Source organism: Otolemur garnettii, unplaced genomic scaffold, assembly GCF_000181295.1.
Source record: "Otolemur garnettii isolate 467f Iridium unplaced genomic scaffold, OtoGar3 scaffold00011, whole genome shotgun sequence".
Lineage (NCBI taxonomy): Eukaryota > Metazoa > Chordata > Mammalia > Primates > Galagidae > Otolemur > Otolemur garnettii.
In genome coordinates, this window is record NW_003852406.1 from 28258790 (window position 1) to 28270922 (window position 12133).

Here is a 12133-nt window from a genome sequence, read left to right on the forward strand (position 1 = left end):
TATGATGGCACATCTGTAAGTCTAAGAATTGGGTATTCAGAAAGAATAGTTTGGGTGGCTTAGAAAAAGTACCACAGGAGAGATTATAAGAGAATAATAAAATACTACAGTAGAGGAGACCAAGGAGATCTGGATTCTTATTTCAGTTTTACCAGTACCCTTGGGAAATCACTCCTTCTTTTCCTATGCACTTTACCAATATTTCTATATCCACCATGTTCAATTTTTTTCACATTCAAATTTAAAAATAAAATTGGCATAAATTGTATTTCTTCTCTAAGGATTTTTATAGTGAAAAGAAGAATAATGTCATTGACTAGAAGATGTCATCTTGGGCAATATCATTTCTTCAAATTTATATTGATGATATGTGTATTTCTTGGCATATTCCTACATACATACTGCTTAACATTCTTTTTTTTTGGAGATCAAGTCTCACTATATCACCCTCGGTGGTGTGCTATGGCGTCACAGCTCACAGCAACCTCAAACTCTTGGGATTAAGCAATTCTCTTGCCTCAGCCTCCCGAGTAGCTGGGACAACAGGTGCCCATCACAAGACTCAGCTATTTTTTTTTGTCGCAGTTGTCGTTGTTTAGCAGACCCGGGCTGGATTTGAACCCACCTGCCCCAGTGTATGTGGCCAGCACCCTAACCACTGAGCTACAGGCGCCAAGCCTGCTTAACATTCTTATGTGCTACATGAAGTGATGGCTGTGAGCACTGTAAGAACATTAAATGTTGTTTTTATCATGAATAACTTAGCTATGTTGAATTTAGATAATGTTTGATGGTACAGTTATAAAACTTTCCTTTTTAAAATGCCTTTCTACTGTCTTAAAATCTGTTGAAAGGTTTAATTTTTATAAAATGTAAACACAATCATGAATTTCAACTTTTCTCATTACAGTCCTGTTTAATATCATAGAGAAAATAAACTGGAGGATGGGCCAGTTTTGAACATACATGTAATGGGTGCCAAAAGTCAGAAATAGTTAAATTTATTTACCTTTGGGTGATATTTTTAAAAACAAATAATAAATATATCTCATGCTTGACCCTAAGGTAAAATTGTGAGTGGCTGCTGAAATATTTGTACTTGGAGATACTGCTTTTAATATTTCACAAAGGTTAAACCAAAGTTAGACACTGTGATTTTTAGAGTTGTATTTTTACAGAGGTGAAGTAGAGGTTAATGATTTTTTTCTTTATTTTTTTAAGACAGAACCTCAAGCTGTCCCCTCTGGGTAGAGTGCTATGGCATCACAGCTCATAACAACCTCCAACTCCTGGGCTCAAGCGAGTCTCCTGCCTCTGCCTCCCAACTAGCTGGGACCACAGGCGCCAGCCACAGCGCCTGGCTATTTTTTTGTTTTTTGGTTGCAGCTGTCATTGTTGTTTGGCGGGCCCAGGCTGGATTCAAACCCGCCACCTTAGGTATATGTGGCTGGCGTTTTAACCTCTTGAGCCACAGGCGCCAAGCCGGTTAATGATTTCTCCTTCAATTAATATTCATATACTTCTAGTAAAATAATTCTTTGAGGGCAATCAAATGAAGACTTAGGAAATCACAAGTGTGTCAGTGTTTATTTGATATTTAGGTGGGCCCTGGGGAATTCTTGAATGTATGTGGTTCTGTCTGTGTCCTCTCCTAAGTAAGGAAGGTATTCCTTAAATAAAGTAGATAAATTATAATGGTTGAATGATGGTAGTATCAGAAATATCCCGAAAAATAAAAATGTCCAATTTATTTGATGATAAATAACTCTCCAGTTTAGCTCTATTTTTTTTTCTCTTGCAGTAAACATTGCTGTCTTTGAGAAGTTAAGGAATAATAGGCAAGGAAGAAAAGGACATTCATCTTAGAAAGACCGAAAGCACTTCGAAGTTTTGAAGGAATATAACACTAATTGCTAAAACCACCTTTGTTACCAGAATGGATGGAATTCTTCATATTTAAATGGTAATCAGAATTCTGTCATATTACATTTCCCCCAAGAATTTTAGATGACTTGAAAGGATTTCTTTTTAAGTTTAAATGTTTACCTTACAAACGCTTAACTATAGGCAAAGCTGATAATTTTATAACTTATTTAGCATAATTATCTTGCAGAAATTGTAAGTTTTTCACAAGGATACAGAATAGAAAAGGAGAGAGAAATTTGAAAAAATAATATTAATAAAATTTTTCTTTTTGTGTAATTGCATGGGCTATTAGATTTTAAGTAGAGTGGAAAGGACTTAAGATTCTTTATCAGTGTTCTTAAATCTTGATCTTAGGCCAAAATTATTTCAATGCATGATTTGTAAAGATTCAAATATTTGCAATTTTTTGTCATTCTAGTGAATAATTACAATTTGTATTTATTGGATATTTGTCTACTAACGTGGTTTTGAGGGATAATAATTATTTGTTAGTTTGAGTTAGTATGTTTTGGTAGTGAATGGCTGTAAATGACTAAAACTCGGCCCCTTGCTGTGAAATGGAAGAGATATGAAACTTCAATCAAATACAGTATCAAGTATGTATTAGTCCTAATTATTCCAAGGAACACAAATCCTATTTTAAGGAAATGATTCAATTTGATAAGTATAACCCAGGATAAATCATATACCAAATAATACTCTGATTATTCTTCTCTGTGCCAATATTAACCTTTATAAGAAAAAAATCTTAACAGTGATTTAAGGAAAAAACCCTCCAATTGTGGGTTAAACCTGTACTTAATGGCATTTTATTGGAGCTTTTCTGTGACCTTGTCACTGATAGCCATGTAGCCATATTCATCTCTTTTTAAATGCCCAATAAATTCTTCCTAGTCCTCAACGATTTAAAAAAATTTAAAAGTTAAAGCAGCTTCGGAAACAGCAGAAATTGAAATACAGAATGTTTACTTAAGCAAGTGAAAGAATGTATAGAAAATCACCAAATTTCCCTGTCTTCTCTGTTAATAAGCTAAGTTTACTCATTTACTTATACTACATATCTGCCTCTATAATCTAATCAAAATCTTTACTGTGATGTTTACCACAACTTATTACACTCCCACTTTCATTTAAATTCATCCAGTGATTTTTAGTCACTGTGGATAGGATCATTGCAATTGACAGGTAGTATCACAGTAGTCATCTAATCTTTAATTTCTACTTGTTTTACTACTGAATTTATTTTCAAGGCAATGATGATATCAGAACAGATTAGATTAGAACTTCACCTCTCTACAAAATAAGAGAACTGGATTGATTCTCCAACCCCTCCCAGTTTAGAAGTCTATAACCCATTCATGAGGTCAATAAAAAAGACCCTCAACATTTACATATTTGTTGCCAACCTATTTATCTCTAAAATCCAAAATCAACTGTGACCTTTGAATGAGGAAATGAAATCAGATTTCTAGTTGTGTCATACATAGAATTTCTAATTTGTACAACTAGAAATTTAAATTTATAATGGCATGAGCTGTCATGCCCACATTAAGAAACTAAAATTTAAAGGATGAGATTCTAGCTATATAATGTCAAGGTTAAGTCAAACACCTGGTTTTATCACAGTTCATTTCAGTAGCTGAAAATTATGGTAAATTCTTGTAGACAGGAAGGCCACTCTGAATATTTTGGTATCTGTCTAGAATCTTAAATTCTTAAAGATTAACAGGCCTTTAAACAATCCTTTATAATACCTTCATTTAGGGAAACTTCCCTTGTGTAGGAAAGAACTATGTGCAGTTTGTCCAGACAAAAATTAATTTTAGATAATAGTAATTAATATATAGAGAGTCCTTACCAATATGCCAAGCATTGAGATTAGTGTGCTGAGTCCATTTGTATGGCTATATTAAAACTTCTTTAAACTGGGTGGCTTATAAACAATGAAAATATATTTCTCACAGCTCTGGAGGCTTGAGAGTCCTAGAGCAAGGTGTCAGCATATGTAATGTTTAGGGTGGATCAGCTTTCTGGGTCATAGACAGTATCTTTTCACTGTGTCCTCACGTAACAGAAAGGGCAAGTGAGCTCTCTGGAGTTCATTTAATAAGGGCACTAATCCCATGCAGGAGGGCTATGTCTTCATGCCAAAGCCCCCACCTCCAAATAACAACACAGTGGGGATTAGGTTTTAATCTAAGAATGTTGAACTGACACAAACATTCTTTGTATGGTATATGCACTATCCTTAAGCCCCACAACTCTGTTTTGACATAGATCCTATCATTAAATATTTCCATTTTACATACGAGGAAACTCATTCTCAAGTTAAGTAAATTGCCCAACATCAAGTGGCTAGTTAAACTTAAAGCCAAGCTGTCTGAATCCATAACCAAGAGTTTATTCTAGTTTACAGACACTTAAATCCAACCTTTTGAAGTTGCTTCTTCATTACCTATTTGTATATAATGAGATCTTATCATTAACAGAATTTTTATGGCAACTCTGTAAAATTATGCTTCTTTGAGATACATATTATGGTTTATTTTTGCAGCATCAATTTTATTTCATCAGTTTATGAGTGTTCTAGTTATGTTCCTAAAGTGTTATTATATAATGTTAAAGAAAGATATATTTATAAAACTGTAGCTTGGCTTTTTAAAACAATAATTTAATCTACTACTAAGTAAAGTTACTTGAAGATGGTTAATAGTAGTAGACCTCACATTTTATCTGAGACACAGGAGTCAGAAGGATAGGAGATATGGGTGAAGAAAAATACAAAATTAAGCTCTCTACTCAATAGATTTATCATCAGAAAGTTTGAAGGCTATAAGGCAGAAAGTTGATTTATGCAATGTGCTAAAAGAAAAAAACTGTCATCCAAGAACCCTCTATCTGTTAAAACTGTTCTTCAAAAGTGATGGAGAAATTAAGTCATTCCCAGATGAGCAAAACCTAAGGTAGTTAATTACAACTAGAGCTGCCACACATGTAATGCTCAGGGAGTCCTATAGGGCAGAATGAAGGACATTAGAAAGTGACTCAAAGCCACATAGGCATCAGGCTGGGTATGGTGGCTCACACCTATAATCCTAGCACTTTGGGAGGCTGATGCAGGAGAATTGCTTGAGGCCAAGAGTTCAAGACCAGCTTGAGCAAAAGCAAGACCAGTCTCTGCCAAAAATAGAAAAATTATCCAGACGTAGTTTTGTACACCTGTAGTCCCAGCTACTCAGGAGCCTGAGGCAGGATGATCACTTGAACCCAGGAGTTTGAGTTTGCAGTGAGCTATGATGACACCACTGTATTATAGACTAGGCAACAGAGCAAGACCCTGTCTCAAAAAAAAAAAAAAGAAAGAAAGAAAAAAAAGGAAAAGAAATAAAGATCTCAATAAGGTAAGTAGAGTGGCAATTATAAAAGGTAGTATTGGCTCGGCGCCTATAGCTCAAACGGCTAAGGCGCCAGCCACGTACACCTAAGATGGCGGGTTCAAATCCCCAGCCCGGACCTGCCAAACAACAATGACGGCTGCAACCAAAAAATAGCCGGGCGTTGTGGCGGCCGCCTGTGGTCCCAGCTACTTGGGAGGCGGAGGCAGGAGACTCGCTTGAGCCCAGGAGTTGGAGGTTGCTGTGAGCTGTAATGCCACGGCACTCTACCCAGGCGGACAGCTTGAGGCTCTGTCTAAAAAAAAAAAATAAAATAAAAAGGTAGTATTATAACAGTGGTCTGTTACTCTTTGTTTTCTACATGACTTAAGATTTTTGTTAATCTAAAAACTAGCATTATGGTAACTTTGGTTTGTAACTCCTTATTTTCTTTTATGCATAATTTAAGAGACTAATATATTTTAAACGTATTTAAAATACTAATGTATTTAAAATGTGTTTCTAGGCACACAGTATATAAAGATACAGTTTTGTGACATCAGTAAATGAGGGGTAGGTACTGAACTATAAAGGAGCAGAGTTTGGGGATGTTATTGAAGATGGTATAAATTCAAATTAAAGAGTGTTATGACTTTAAGGAGGTTAAATACAGTGCCTATGATTACCACAAAGAAAATAGCTATAGAATGTACACAAAAGAAATCAATAATTAGAAAAGAAATAGAAATAAAAGGCAGCCAAATTAGAAAGGGAGAGACAAAATTACTTCTTGTTCATAGATAATATAATCTCATATGTAGAAAACCCTAAAAATTTCACAAATGAATTTAACAAGGTAGCAGGATGCAAAGTCAACACACAAAAATTCCTGGAGCAATAGTGAGGGAGAAGATTCGTGTGGGTGAAGAGAACACTTTATTACCCTTTGAGTCATTGTGCCAACTGTAATTAGCAGTAAATGTTTTAAGTTAATTATAATCAGTTGAAACATACGAGGTGATCAAATAGTATAATAAATGCAGATAACATCCTTGCTTCTGTTACTAGAAGGGAAATTCACTCACCATGTTCTTATAACAGTGAACAACTGAAGTATGCAAAAATTCTTACAATGGACTGGCTAGTTATTCCCAGCCTCACTAGTCATTTACTTCTGAAGGAATTATCAGAATTAAATGTGCTAGCAGTGGAGTTAGCATTATCATTCTGACTTGCCCCTTTTGAAGACATACAATTCTGGTACATGGTTATAGGAAAATTTACCTAAAAATCCAAAATTATCAAAATGAAAAAAACTTGATCCCTAAGAAACTCATTCTTCTTTGAGTTGGTCCCAGCATTTGTTTCCTTCTATTGATTTGGCATATCGCAGGCAAGGAAAACAAAATATTCTGGTACTTGTAACATACTCTGTTGTATTATGGATATTATGGGTCATTGTATACCTTCTGCTTAAAGCACAGGTATGTTTCATGTGAGAACTATTTAAAGGGAAAGATGACACAGATCTTTTTTTAGATTTCAGAGGGGGAAACGCGAAGTCATAATTTTTATTTCCAGATAGAATTTCTTAACTAGTATTTCTCCTCTACCCTACTATACATCTGCCAAGAACAGAAAAGTGTTTAGATTTTTGGACACTCATGCACATCCTCCCTGTTAGGGTAGGGACCCAGGAGGCGCTCATGACTTGGGTTGGAGAAAGATTTCTCACACCAGAAGTAGAATAGCAATAGAAAAAAGGTGTTTTTTTAATTTTTACAAAAAAGAAAGTGAGAGAGATAGGGATAGAAAAGAGAGGGAGTGCCAAAATACAGAATGAAGGAGTGAAAATGCCAGTTTCTGAGGAGAGGTTGCTTGGCTTTTCCTTGTCTGTTTTAGTAGACTGACAACAGAAGCGGATATGGAATTGTTCCAGGTATTCCTTTTTTTTTTCTCTTTTTTTTCCTCTCTTTTCTCTGTGAGGCCTGCTTGTCTTGAGTCCTTAGAATCTGGTTTTTAGCAGGAACTGAGACAGAGGGCTGGAACAGGGAGCTCACACCCCTATTGTCCACTTGGGGCTGGCTCTTCAAGGCTGAAAAAGTGAAACTCTTAGAGATAATGAGTTAGGCCACAGATGTTTTAATTGAAACAAAGAACAGTTGTGCTGTGAGTTTATTTTTCTTACTTTCTGTTTGATAGTTTAAATTTTCTGTGTTAAGTAGGCCACCTTTCACTCTCAAAATCATCTGGCAGATGTTAAAAAAAAGTACCAGGAGGCCAGGCGTGATGGCTCACACCTGTAATCCTAGCACCTGGGAGGCAGAGGTGGGTGGATTGCCTGAGCTCAGGGATTTGAGATCAACCTGAGCCAGAGCGAGACCTCATCTCAAAAAATAGCTGGACATTATGGTGGGCGCCTGTAGTCCCAGCTACTTGGGAGGCTGAGACAAGAGACTCGCTTGAGCCCAAGAGTTTGAGGTTGCTGTGAGCTATGATAGCACAGTACTCTACCAAGGGCAACAAAATGAGACTCTTGTCTCAAAAAAAAAAAAAAAAGTGCCAGCTACAGTGAGATACCATTTTAGACCTATGAAGATGGCTCTAAAAAAAACAAAACAAATCTTAGCAACAATGTAGAGAAATTAGAACCTTTATACATTGCTGGTGGGATTGTGAAATATCTCAGCCACTGTGAAAAAGTTTGGTGGTTCCTCAAAAAGTTAAACATAGAATTACTGTATGACCCAACAGTCCCACTCTTAGGTATATACTCAAAATAACTGAAAGCAGAGTCTCAAATATTTATATATGAGTATTCATAGCAGCACTAGTCACAGTAACCTAAAGGTAGAAACAACCTAAATGTCCATCAACAGTTGGACAAGCCAGTTGTGGTAAAACAGTAACCAAATAGTATCTGAAAAATCCCTAAATATTTTTAAAATAAGCAACTGTTTTATGAATGATGCATGCATCAAAGGAGAACTCCAGAGGGAAATTATAAAATACTTTTGGTTAGATGAAAATGAAATTTCAACATATCAAAGTTTATGGGATGCTGCTGAAGCACTGGGAAATTTCTAATATTTTAAATGCTTAATTAGGTAAGAGGAAAGCTTTCAAATCAAAGACCTAAGCTTTTACATAAGAAAGTGGAAAAAGTTGAGCAAATTAAAGCCAAAGCAAACTTAGGAAAGGAATTAAGAATAAAAATGGAAAACAGAAAAACAATAGAAAAAGTAAATAACAAAAAGTGGTTCTCTGAGAAGATGAAGAAAATTAAGAACCCTTTAAACAGACTGATCAGAAAAATAGGGAAAGACATAAATTACTAATGTCAGGAATAAATGGAGGAACATTATTATAGATCTTATATATATTAAAAGAATAGTAAGGAATGACCTGAACAAAACATTGCATCCCTAAATTCAGAACCTTAAATGGAAAAATTTCTCAATAGACCCAAAGCTCAATGAAGAAAATAATAGATAACCTGACTAGTCCCATCTGCATTAAAGACATTGCATTTAGGGTTGAAGACTTCCCACTAAAGAAAACTCCAAGCCCAGATGCCTTTATTGGCAGGTACGACCAATGAAATATTTATATAAAGAAGTAATATTCTGTACAAACTCTGCCAAGAAATAAAGATGGAACTCTCGCCAACCCATTTGATGAAGTGAGTATTACCATGACATCAAAGCAAGTTAAATTGATTACAAGAAAGAAAACTACAGACATAAACAAAAAATCCTGATGAAAATATTAGCGAATCAAAACCAACAATATGTAAAATGATAATGTATTATGATTAAGTAGGTTTTATCCAAAGAATATAAGGTTATTTTAATCTTTAGAATGAATCTGTTCAGTTTGCCATCGCAACAGATGTGCCATATGATTTAGATACTGCATTGGTTCATAATAAAAGCTACCAGGAAACTAGGAATAGAAGGAATTTCCTCAGCCTGGTAAAGGACAAATATAAATATTCTTACAGCAATTGCACTTAAAAATGAAAAACTGGCCAATACAGTAGCTCACACCTGTAATCTTAGCACTTTGGAGGCCAAGGCAGGAAGATTTCTTGAGAATAGAAGTTTGAAATCAGCATAAATGAGAGCCCATCTCTATCAAAAATAGAAAAATTGGCTAGGTGTGGCGTAGTCCCAGTTACTTGAGAGGCTGAGGTAGACGGATCACTTGAGCCCAGGATTATGAGGTTACAGTGAGCTGTGATGACAACACTGTACTCTAACCTGGGTAGTAGAGCGAGATCCTGTCTCAAATAAATAAATGAAAAACTGATTGCTTCCTAAGAATGGGAACAAGGCAAGGATTTCATAGCTAGTCAGTAAGGCAAGAAAAAAGAAATAAATGAATGCAGATTGAAAAGGAAGAAATAGCTCTCTATATATGAAAATGAAATAATTTCTTATGTAGAAAATCCAGCAAATCTACTAAAAAATTCTGCTAGAACTAATAAATGAATTAGCAAAGTCATAGGATTCAAAGTTATTATATAAAAATCAATCATTTCTGTAAGCTATTAATAAGTGGACATTGAAATTGTAAGACAATACTATTTACAGTAATACCACAAAACATGAAATACTCAATGAGAAGGGACACTAAGAGGGGTATCAAAGGGCATGAGAGGAGAGTTTGGGCTATGGGACGAGGAAGTCTGGGGGCCCATAGAAACATTCCACATTCAGTAACTCTTCTCAAAAAAGGGAAGAGAATGTGGGTACGAGGTAACATAGACCAATAGAAAGACAATAATCAATGACCAATAGAAAAGGGGAATAATGCCTAAAGGCACAGAGAGGCAGGCCGTGAAAGAGTTGCAGTCAGTTTCATTGGTTGAAAGTGTCTCCATTTTTCTTAATTCTCTGTCATGACAGGGACCCACTTCCAACTAACTCTCTTTGGAAGTGCTCTAAACTTTCTCTTTGTTCTTCTTAAATAAAATTTCTTTGTTACACTAAAACTTGTTACTTTTCCTCTCTATTCACTCTGGCTGTTTTGCTCTGGTCCTATTTTAAGTTTCCATTCATTTTTGATTTCAATTACTGCTGTTCCTTGGTTGAACTTTCTAGCTCAGCCAAGTAATCAAATCAGGTCAACTGGGTGTAGAGAAAGGGACCAACTCCCAACCCCTAATACTCAGACAGAAATAAAAAAAATACGTCTCTGTTGAAAACCAGAAACACAGATGGTAGAAATCAAAGAAGTTCCCAATAAATAGAAATACTTGTTCAACTGTTGAAAGAGTCAGTATTGTTAAGATGTCAACTAAATTGTTCTGTAGGTCAAATGAAATTTCTATCAAAATTCTAGCAGGGAGTGGCGCTTATTGCTGAAGGAATAGGGCGCTGCCTCCATATACCAGGGGTGGCGGGTTCAAACCCAGCCCCGGCCAAAAGCTGCAAAATACATATATATATAATATATATTTCTAGCAAGAGTATTTTTTGTTTGTTTGTTTGTTTGTTTGTTGTAGCAATTGACAGACTGTTTCTAAAAAATTTTCAGAAAGATATAGGCAATAGAAAAGCCAAAACAATATTGAATGGGAACAAAATTGGAGGATCCAAACTACCTGATTCATGACTTTCTAAAAATCTATAGTAATCAAATATAATTTTATTGTTTAAAGGGTAGATACATTGATATGTGGAAAAGAATAAGCAATCCAGAAATACATATACAGTCAGTTGAGTTTTGACAAAGGTGCAGAAGTAATCCAATGAAAAAAGATTAATGTTCCAGCAAATCTAACTGTTCCTAATACAAGAACAGTAAGATATTCATTTAAACCCCAACAAAAAGAAATGAAAGATACTTGGCCTGTACCTTACCTAACAGTTCCTGAAAATAAATAAACAAAAGTAGATGGTTAAGAGATTCACTTTGTATCACAGAATTAAAACTGTGAAGAGAACTGAAACATCAAGATGGTAGAGGAAATTACTAGAAGACAGTTAAGTCTTTGAGGAGCATTATGTATTGCAGGGATGTTTGTATATGTTATGAATGAATAAAGACTCACTTATTCCACCAGCTTATTAAGTACACTACTGTTAGATGTGAAAAGATGCTGTATAGAACTAGGCCTAATAGAGTTAATAGCAGAGATTTATTAAGAACATCTACAAGCAGATGGAGCCACTAAAAATTGAAAATGGCAATAGCACCAAGTTAGGGTAAGGAGCCACTTTTATATGTAGTTGAGTCCTGTTTGATGAACATTCTGGTGCCATTCAGGAGGTGATGTGCCGGCTGAATCAGTACCTGCTGGATATGGGGTAAAAGACCAAAGGTCATCTGCTGGAGGTCTTGTAGAAGATCAGAGAGTTATCTGCTGTGAATTGTCTACAGCCTGGAAGGAATGTTTCACAGAACCAGAATGAATGGCTACCCATGGGAGGTAGAGAAAGACTAGTAAGTCCTATCTGCTTAATAGTTAGACCCATTGGAGGTAGAGGAAGACTAACGAGTCCTATTCTGTTCTTTACTTAATCAATGTTTAACCCCCATCCCAGTCCCCCAGGTAGAGACTTAATGAGTGTTTATTCTCAGAGGTAGAGAAAGAATAACAACTGTAATTCGTGGAGCACTGTGTTAGATTGGAGGGGTGTTATAAAGGTCCCTTGAAGGAACATATGTAATAACAATATGTAGTAACAAAACATCATTGATAAGTGAGCCCAGAGGAGCGAATACTAAATACCTACACACATCCTGAGTGGGCTTCCCAGGCTAGCCCAATAAGCTCTGAGTGTAGAAGGGGACTAAATGCTGGAGTATTCTGAGCACTGAAGGAG

The 12133-nt window shown here is 35.7% G+C and overlaps 1 protein-coding gene across 3 annotated transcripts in view; it reads left to right on the top strand.

Annotated features, from left to right (window-relative positions):
* The window catches only part of PEAK1 (pseudopodium enriched atypical kinase 1), a 306357-nt gene that overhangs the window by 148577 nt on the left and 145647 nt on the right, over positions 1-12133 (top strand). For 2 of the 3 annotated variants that reach the window (XM_023510010.1, XM_003784540.3), the window contains one exon: positions 1802-1963. The exons of the other annotated variant lie outside the window; for it this stretch is intronic. The gene's annotated coding sequence lies outside the window, so the exon portion shown is untranslated. The remainder of the gene's footprint in view (positions 1-1801; positions 1964-12133) is intronic. 3 annotated transcript variants of the gene reach the window in all.